This window comes from Lates calcarifer, unplaced genomic scaffold (genome assembly GCF_001640805.2).
Source record: "Lates calcarifer isolate ASB-BC8 unplaced genomic scaffold, TLL_Latcal_v3 _unitig_1480_quiver_1677, whole genome shotgun sequence".
Taxonomy (NCBI): domain Eukaryota; kingdom Metazoa; phylum Chordata; class Actinopteri; family Centropomidae; genus Lates; species Lates calcarifer.
In genome coordinates, this window is record NW_026115549.1 from 20,008 (window position 1) to 30,018 (window position 10,011).

The 10,011-nt window shown below is 40.7% G+C and overlaps 1 pseudogene; it reads right to left on the reverse strand.

Annotated features, from left to right (window-relative positions):
- Window positions 1-6,477: 6,477 nt before the first annotated feature.
- LOC108889199 (olfactory receptor 52K1-like) lies at window positions 6,478-7,474 on the reverse strand (annotated as a pseudogene).
- Between the last annotated feature and the right edge of the window lie 2,537 nt (window positions 7,475-10,011).

Consider the following 10,011-nt stretch of genomic DNA (forward strand, 5'->3'; position numbering starts at 1 on the left):
TTTCTTGAAGGACAGCCACTGCTAATGCATGGGGAACAGCAACACTGCCCCAATAAAAACAGGCAAATGTGCATGGTGTAGCCCAGCTGACTGCAGCACAGATCTCACTCACTTGGAGGGTTAGGGTTAGGGTTGGAGGTGGAGACACTCCTGGTAGAGTGGTTTGTGATTTTAAGAGGCACAGGCAGTCCTCCTTCTCTCCCGGGGTAGATATTTCCTGTCTGAGACTTTGTGGTGTTGTTGACTATGGTCAGTCTGACCCCACTGAAAACCAGGGGCTGGCACTGAAACTGACGACTGTACCCCTGAGAAAGTGTGGCCACCACCCAAGGGTCTGTAGTGCAGCTTTCCCAGCAACTGAGGTGCTGCTGGGAGAAATGTCCGACAGCCAGACGAGGCTTGCCCCCTGACCTTTTGAAGGCTAGAGTGAGCACTATGGCTGATATTGATGCAGAGGGTCAGATCAGTGCATCTGATACACTGATACACAGTCTTTACAAATGGTACTATATTTAGTTGTAGTTTTAGTTGTTTGCAAATTGCAATTAAATTTTTTATATTTATTTAATATGTCATGTTAAGTAAATTTGTTAATTGTAAGTATTTTAGTGAGTAATTCCTCAAAACCTGGCTCCATCAGTTTCTGTTGTAACTTTCATGTTCAATATCCTGTTTATACAAAGTTAACTTCAGACATCATTGTAGTTTACTAGTCAACATATCCATGTTTTATTTTTTCCTGTTACTCAAACTCAACAGATCAGTCAGATGATCTACTTAGGAACAAAACAGACTTTTACATATGTTATGGATTTTCACTCCATACAGTACAGGGCTGAAAAGTGGCTGGCATGTCACAATATATAATGATAAAAAAATGTGCAACACAACAGGTAAATTGTTCATGTTTAACCTGCTCTGTAACACTTCAAAGCTAGCCCCAAAAGAAAAGTTGAGCAGAGAAGCAAGGTGAGGTGTGCAGGTACTGACAGCTTTTTGTCTGGTCTGTTTAGAGTGTAGAAAACTAAAGTTAGAGGAACAAAGACTGCGAGTGCAGTAACAAATAGTCCATAGATGTTACTGACTGTTGTGTCAGAGCAGGCCAGTTTGACAATAGAGTAGTTCACACAGTAGTCACACAGTTATTGATGATGTTTCCACACAGCTGTAAAGAGGAATTCAAGGATATCGTACCAACCACTATGAGAAAAGCGGGAAACCATGTTCCAGCAATAAGTACGGCGACCCTCTTAAATGTCATATGTATGTTATATTGTAGAGGATGACAGATAGCGAGGTATCTGTCATAAGACATGACGGATAAATTGAAAAATTCTTTACAAACATATGTATACACACAGAAAATCTGCAGGAAACAAAAGGGAACAGAAACAGTGTGAATGTCAGAGAGGATCTGAAGCAGAAGGAATGGAAACAACCCTGTACTACCATACAGTTCATTTACAAACAGGCTGCACAGAAACAGGTATATAGGTTCATGTAAACTTCTGTTCATACAGATAATCACTATCAGAAACATGTTGGCACAAAGAATTAAAACATATAATGATAGAAGAATCACAAAGAATAAGTATTTTAACAGTCCAGTGTTAAAGTAGGCAGCAAGTGTGAAATAAGAAATCTGTGTAGAGTTTAACATGATCCTTTTAAAGTTCATTAAGTGGTCTTACCACTGTCTATAGGGTTAACTAGGTAATGATTATTTTATTAAGTTGATGGACTCCCACAGCAGCAGTCTGACCTCACCATCAAAATATCCCACTGATTTTGAAGTCTGAACAGCCGGTCTCAAAGTAGCCAGTACATCTCTTCGTCAGGGGAACAGATGTAGAGCCACAAAGATGTCCTAACCTCTGAGAATAATGTGAGAATCTATGTAGAACTGTTTATGGAGACCTGTTTGGGAGATATGGCCACAAGGTCAATGGGCCACAATTCTGACAATAACTGGCAGGGTGCATGTCCGAGTGTAGCTACCTCTGATGGAGGTAATTACAGTTTGATAAATAGTGCTTTCATTGGCCAAAACTGACAAAGGGTTTTTGGCATGCCCCTCACCAAAAGTATGACAGAGATAACTCCTTTCTCCCTCCCAGATGGACTATTCCAGTAAAAAGCCTTGTCATTTTGAGTCTATGGTGCCGACATCCACCTTTCTGCAAAACCAAACACTGAGGCCTCCTTAGTCTTTCTCAATGACATTGTAGTCTATATACTGCTGGCTAACCTTAGAAGACCACCAGAATATGAGATGATGCAGGGATTTAAAGCAATGGGTTTTCTCAGGACAGACTCATCAGGGTTGAGGAACTACTGATCTAGACTGGCTAAGTAGTAACGTCAGATGGATTGAAACCATCTATGTGGTCCAAATCAAGTGCTTGTTTGATCTACTGGTGCAGCTGCCCCACACCTTTTAGACATTAGTCTATGGCTGTGTACGAAACTGCATACTAATGTACTGCCTACTACATACTCATACAGAATATACTGTATACTGCTTACTAAATGAGTGTTTAAGTAGGTGGCTGTTCATACTGAAGCATACTACCAGTATCCCAGAATTCATTTCACACCACTGGCGGCAACAGTGTCAACTGGCGGCGATTTAAAGCAAAGATTTTTCACGTTTATTGATCAGTGCCATCTGTGGGGGGGGTGCTTTCTGGATGTCACCATAGGATTCCCTGGCTGTGTGCATGATGCCAGGCTCCTCAGGTGCAGCCTGTTCTATGACCACCAGTTGTACCCACCTCCAGAATGGTGCCTCATAGGTGATGGAAGATATCCCTGTTTGGCTGAACCCATCTGCCTGATGACCCCATTCCGAGAGTCTGTCCGGAATGCTGTTGAGGCCAGGTACAACTTCAGGCTGTCCAGGGCAAGGTGTGTGGTGGAGAGGGCATTTGGGGTGCTGAAGCCCAGGTGGCGCTCCATCTTTTTGAAAGCACTGGAGGTGAAGATGGAGTTTGTGTGACGTTATTATTGACTGCCAAAACATCCCCATTCCGGATGCAGAGGTTGTGGAGACTGATGAAGATGGTAAAGGTGGTGATGGTGATGACTGTGGTGATGCCATTGAGCCACTGCAGCAGTCTGGGGACAGCCTCAGAAACAGGCTTGCAGCTACAGTGTCAACTCCAACTGGCAGGATCCCTGTACTGCAGGAACACGATTATTTTTAGGTGTTTTGTTTAATTTTCCTTATTTCTATTTCAATGTTGGCAAACCCTGGTGATCACATGTACATAGTTGTAGTAAAGTTTACATTCACATTTTAAATATCTGCATTTTCTTGTTACACTTTTTTAAATATCATCTGTTGTCAATTTATCACCTGTGTTTCTTCTGTTTCAAGGTGCTTGCCTGTTTTTGTAATAAACCTGTTTCTGATTGCACTTCATTTTCAGAAACCCTTTAAAATCAACTATCCTGCCAAAATAAGTTTTGTTAAAATAGACTAAGCATAACTCATACATTTTTATCATGGTCGCCTAACAATTGTGCTACTGATGATTGTATTTGACTGAAGAGAGGGTCTGTAGCACAGAGCCACCTTCAGATCACTTCTAAAGATTCAGGAGTAGGGAGACCAGTGTTTGCTCATTGCAAGCATCAGACAACACTACTGTACCTGCTGGGATGATGTCTACATATATAACTCCTTACTTCATTTCACTATCATTTTATAAATGTTTCTGATCTTTTTATGATCAGAAAATAATGTTACAAAATGATCACAGAAGCAACACTGCAGATCTTTATTTTTATTTCTTTATTTTTTAAACAACTCTAACAAGTTCATCAGCCTTTCCTCCCTGGCACGACTCTCCCTCTCCCTCTCCTCCCTTTCTCGCTGTTCCTCCCTCGCTCTCGCATCCATCCACTCTCTCCACTCTCTGTCCCTCCTTTCACTGTTCCTTCTCTCTTCCTCTCTCCTTTCTTTCTCCTTCTTCTCTTCTCTCTCCATGGCCTCGCTAATTCTCTTCTCATCCCTTTCCTCTTGTCGCCTCTCTCTCTCATCCTCTCTCTCCTGACTCCCACTTCCTCTTTGCTGGCTCTCTACCTTCCTGCTCTTGAGGAGAGACCACTGCTGCAGAGGTTGATGCCATGGATGAGGTGATGAGGTTTGGTGGGGTAATCGATGGTCTCTGCCCCATCACCTCATCCATGGCATCAAACCACTTCCAGTTTGCAGCAGTGGCCTCTCCTCCCTCTGTGCTCACACCAGTTCTAGGTGCCTTCAGCTCCTAAAAGACCACACACACACACACACACACACACACAGGTCATCTGATAATCACCAATTGGCTTAACTTATCGCCACTAGTCATATAAATCTCTAGTGTATTCATATTAACACAGATTATATTCATACCCTACAAACTATTGTTTATATTTGACCATTTATATACACATCATATTCTTGTCATATTTTAACTGTTTACTCTGCATTTCCTAGTGTTCATATTTCAATATGTTCCAACTGTCACCAGTGTTTACTCTTTATATATCATAGCATATTCAAATCAGTACGTTCATACTGCTCTTACTGTACATATTGCAGCATATTTTCTGCATTTCTGGTAAGATCCTAAACTTCCTGATATTTTTTTTAAGTAAGCAAAAACATGATGACATGTTTCTTCTGTGCTTAACAAGACTGTGGTGTTTTTGATGCTTGAACTCGACTTGTACTTCTGCTTCAGGTTTTCCCACTTTTTTTTCACCCACCCAGCCTTTGATGAAGCATATCATTAGTGAAATTATCATTCACTTGGTAGAAGAAACCAAAGAGCTTATGATGAACTATGCACATTGAAATTAATTATCTTACTCCTATCTTATCTTGCTCCTCATTTATGGCCCTCCACCGAATGAGGCGGCCCGTGTCTTCATCAGTCCCTTGATGAAACGAACAACGAAGTACAATGTTGTTAATCACAGCTATCCATCATATGTCCACATTTACAGCTCCGTAGTAATTACAGCGCCAACTGACAAGCCTCTAAACTAAATTAGCATGTAGGCTAATGGGCTAGCTGACCAGTTGAGCGCCACATCGATTCCAACAACAACAACATATTTTTTGGGCTCTTTTGTTGTTCAACAGACAACTGCTCCTCTCACTTATTGTGTGAACAACTGAGTGCAATGCTTTGAATGCCTTTGAGGAGAGACTGGGTGAGAGATTGTGGTAATAGACTTTCATCCCACCTTTGAGTGTGGAAGCTGATATGGTTAGAAACTCTCTTGACTTTAGACATGCCCTGATGATACTTAACTAATTTGTTTGCCACTTCATTAGGTTTCTGATATTGCTTTTATTCTGACCTGTCACCTGTGACCAGTTTGCCTTTGGTGATCATTTGAGGAGGGGATCATCACATGATGTTTAAGTTGTAACAAAGTTCACAGTGATGAACAGCCACCACCCACTGCTACGAAAGACAGATTATTATTATTATCTTGATTTAGTACAGCCAGTGCAAGGATAGCATCGTACAGAACACAAGGTCTGCCAGCTGATTTTACCAGCTACAAAATAGAGTTAGCATTGAGCAGCTAACTCTGCAGGGAGAACAAAGAAACCACTATTGAACTCTTCATCAATACTGATGTCACACAGACAGGAAAACTGGATTTTGCAAAGCAACACACTAAAAAGACATCTTCTGTTTCCCTACAATGGACTTGGTAATATAACTGGGCCTAGTTTAGCTTATCTTACATAGCATGGGTAAGCACAAGACTGTTTGGACTGTTTCCAGAGTATTGTAATGATTTGATTCCAATGCCCTGAGCACTTACAGTACTTAAAGTACATCTAAGTGTCTTGCATGCAACTTGCTAATCACTCGCTAAACCCGGTACCTCCATTTTATCTTAAGTTTGCCTCAACAAATGTATCTCTTTGTGAACCTCTCCCACATGCCATGCAGTCAGCCATCTTTTGATTCTGCCATGTGGGTTATAGTTTAAGCCATGTGGTTTAAGACAAAGCAGCCACCTGTGAATCAACCACTTTTTGGTTTAAACACAGAAAAAGCAATAAAGGAAAACACAACCCCTCATCAGTGATGTTGAAACAGGTTATTCATTGCAGTGAATTTTCAGAAATGTTGTAGACCAGAGCCAAATGATCATGACATCTTTATGTCTTCCAGTTTTCCAGTAGCTGCAAGTGTAGTTGTTCCAGTAAATATACCCTTAAAAATTACAAAAACACCAGTTTTCTTTTTTGTTTCAAGAAAAGATAATGAAGCCACAATAAATTTCTTTCAGTGTTTACATTTTTTACAGTTTTTACTCAAAAACCTAGTAGAGTTAATAATTATTGTCCAGTGACTGAGTCCTCCCCAGTCCTGAAGCCAAATCTTCTACATTGTGTTTGGGGACAAAGTTGACTGAATGCACTGTGCAACTGGACCTGACAACCTTTTACATCGCTGAGTTTTAACAGTTTCTTACTAAAATTTCAGAGGTTTGGACAAAGCCACAGCACATCAGTGTCTTCAGGATGTGTTGTCGTATCTCAGTGGTCCTCATGCCGTAGATGATCGGATTGAAACAGCTTGGAAACAGCAGGTACATGATGCTGAAGAAAACACGAACAACTGCAGGGAAACCATTTTTGGACCGATATGATAGGTAGGCAGTAAGTGCTACAGTCAGGCTGACGCTGATGACCACAATGTGAGTGACACAGGTATGAAGAGCTTTGACACCTGTTTTGCCAGAACTCAGCACAGAGCTGAATATGATGATGTAGGAAACAGTGATTAGGAGGAAGTCAGCCACAGGGATGAAGGCGGCTGTGAGCAACCTACTAGGTTGTTGATGGCTGTGCTTCCACAGGCCAGCTCCACCAAGGCCATGTGCTCACAGAAACAGTGGTTCATCACATTTGAAGCACAGAATGACAATGTTCCTGCCAGACTCACCATCAGAGTGTTCAGAAGGAAGTTTCTGATCAGAAATGGGATCACAAACTTGAGAAATCTTGGTATTGCCATGCGTTCATGGTAGTAAAGTGGTGTGCAGATGGCGAAGTAGCGGTCCAGTGCCATCCATACCAAAAACGTGGACTGAAAAGCTCCCACAAAGTGAATGAACTCCATCTGAACCAGACAGCCCGCCCAGAGAGATCCCCCTCCAGTCAAACAAGAGGCCCAGCAACATGCTGGGGATGCAGACCAGTGGGAAGCTGAGGTCCACAGATGCCATGCCAGCGATGAGGATGTACATCGGTGAGTGGAGGCTTCTCTCTGAAATGACAATGTACAGCAGCAGGGAGTTGGCTGACACTGACGCAATGTACATGATGGAGAATGGGATGAAGAGGACGGGCCTCAGTGCTCCGAGTTCATTGAAGCCATTGAGGATAAAGTGTTTGTGTGAGGAGACGTTGTCCATCCTCCCTTCCTCCTAAAACCCTCTTGGTCTAAGGTTTTAGTTCAATCAGCCTGAAAACAGAGAGAGACAAAGAATAATTCTAAAAAGTTGTTTCATCCCAGCACAAGTGCAATAAATGTTTCTATGAAGTCCATGCAAACTGCACAACAGACACTGTTACAGAGCTCTAACATTCATGGTTTAAAAACATCTTGGCAGTTTTGTTTCATACAAAATGTATTTACTGTTGCAATTTATATGTGCAGAGGCATAATTTTTAGGATTACTGGCATGCTGTCACTGTGGTTCTACAAATTTTAGTCAACAACAAATTAAAACACATTCAGTCATGGAAACAAGAAACATCATTTCACAGCTGAAGTCATTTGGTTTTCTGAGGCTGACAGGCTGACATGCACTTTTCTTGCAGCAGAATTTGTTTTGAATTATGGTGCATTTGGATTGTTATACCTGATAAAACTTGAAATCCATTTGTTGACACAGATGCACAAAAATAAAACACTTTTCAGCTCAGTGTTCCCTCAAGCCTAAACTAAATCTCTTCACCAGCATAAGACCAAAATTACCCATCAGACACAAACTCAAACAGAACTTTTTGCCTTTCTCCACAGCATTCAAGCAATCCCTTATTTTTTTTAAATGTCAGAAGCATTTTGGGGTTCACTGTGTAGCTCAAACGCGCTTTGATATGTGGACAAAATTAGAATACAGCAACCGAACTGCTCATATTTCAGGGTCAAAGCACTTGAACAGACATAGAGCCCAGAGGTCGTAAAGGCAGTTTTACATAAAGATGAGAACAGACTCTGAAATCACATTTCTACTGAGATGAATCAACTTCAACTTTGTTTCATGTACATCAAACTCACAGGTCACATTTCTCTGTTTAAAAGTGGAACCAGTTTTCAGAGCCAGATGTAATTTCCAAAATCACCCCAACATCATCTTTGGAGGAATTCAGTATAGTTTACCCACACACAGTACAAAACATCCACCTTTAGCCTGCAACACCAATAGAAAATGTTTGAAACAGTCTGAGGTGCAGGGATCTGCTCCACTCTGACTGTTTCACTGATTTGAAGAAAAGTTAAACCAAGTTCTTACCTGTTGTCGGGAGTTCGTCCTTAAACGTGCCCCATCTGCAGGTTGATAATGTCAGCTACTGACTACCATCCATCCCTCTATCCATCTGTCCCATCTGACCCACTGAGTCAACACTTTAATATTCTCCGACTGATGCTACCATTGGTTGTCTAACACCTTGTCAATCAGTTGGTGTGACAGACTGAAAATCCCACAGAGCAGCAACATCACCGGAAAAAATAAACTTAACATGAAAACTTACTTTCTAAAACCAAAGTTAGGGAGTGATGCACAGCAAAGATGTAAGGCCTGAAGGTGGTCAACCATTTTAGATGTTTGGGTATTAACATTTCCCTACCTTTAACAGCTTGTCAAAACAGCTGGTTGTGTGAGAGATGGCTGGAACTACCAGTTTCATTTGTTTGAAATGAAAAATCATTCATCCTAACAGTTTGGAGGAACTTGTGTATGCCAACATCCTAATGAAGAAAGCCAAAGTGAAGTTTGGGCCCATAATATCAACAGTCTTGCAGAATAACTATTTGTATGGTAAAGGACAGTAAACGGCACATAGTCCTTACTAAAATGTTAAATGATATGATGGGACAAGATCAATTTCAAGGATAACCAACCATCCATGTCAAAGTCCGTCCACTAAAGTTTTTGTCACTGACAGACTCAGACTGTTCTTCTCAGTGTCTGACAACATGATGATAGGATTCCTACAGAGACAGAGCTTTTTTATTAAAGAGGAAGATCCTTTCAGTTTAACCAGAAACATCTCTATATATCACTACCAGACTCCACTGACAAAAACAGGGATTTAACCAGGAGCTGTTGGAATACCACTGCCTCCATCCGTCAGTGTGTCTGTGTTACTGTGTGGTCCAGGTTAAAAAACTACAGAGTTATCCTTTATCCTTTAACATGTTACTTTATTCTTCTTTTTTTCTTTACAATTGTACACTGCGCTACTATTCTAAGTGTTTAGTTATATGTAATATTTTTCATTTATACTTAAAGGAATTTTACTATTTATCATTTGTAAAATGTGTATATATGTGTATCTCTTTCACTGTTAATTGGCATGTATGTAAACCATGTGTTCATTTGTGTCAAACATCCATAATACAGGGAACCTGACTTTCTCCTTAATATACCCATTAAACTTAAATATATCCTCATAATTATTACAATTTAAAGTGTTATTAATCCAATAGTATTAAATATTTTACCAAAACTAACAATTGTAATAACCATAAGCTAGCAACACAGGCTCAACCAGCTTCACTCTCTGATAGGTGCTCTTGGTGGCCAGACGGAAAAGCACCAATCACAAACTAGACGTTTAATGTGCTCCTCTCATTGGCCAGTTGATAGCAACTCCCGCCCCTCTGACTATAACTGAACTTTGTCAGTTATTATTTTAAATCGTTTTTTATCTTTTCCTAAAGAAACTTCAACATAATTCAGAACAAAACAGTATCTGTG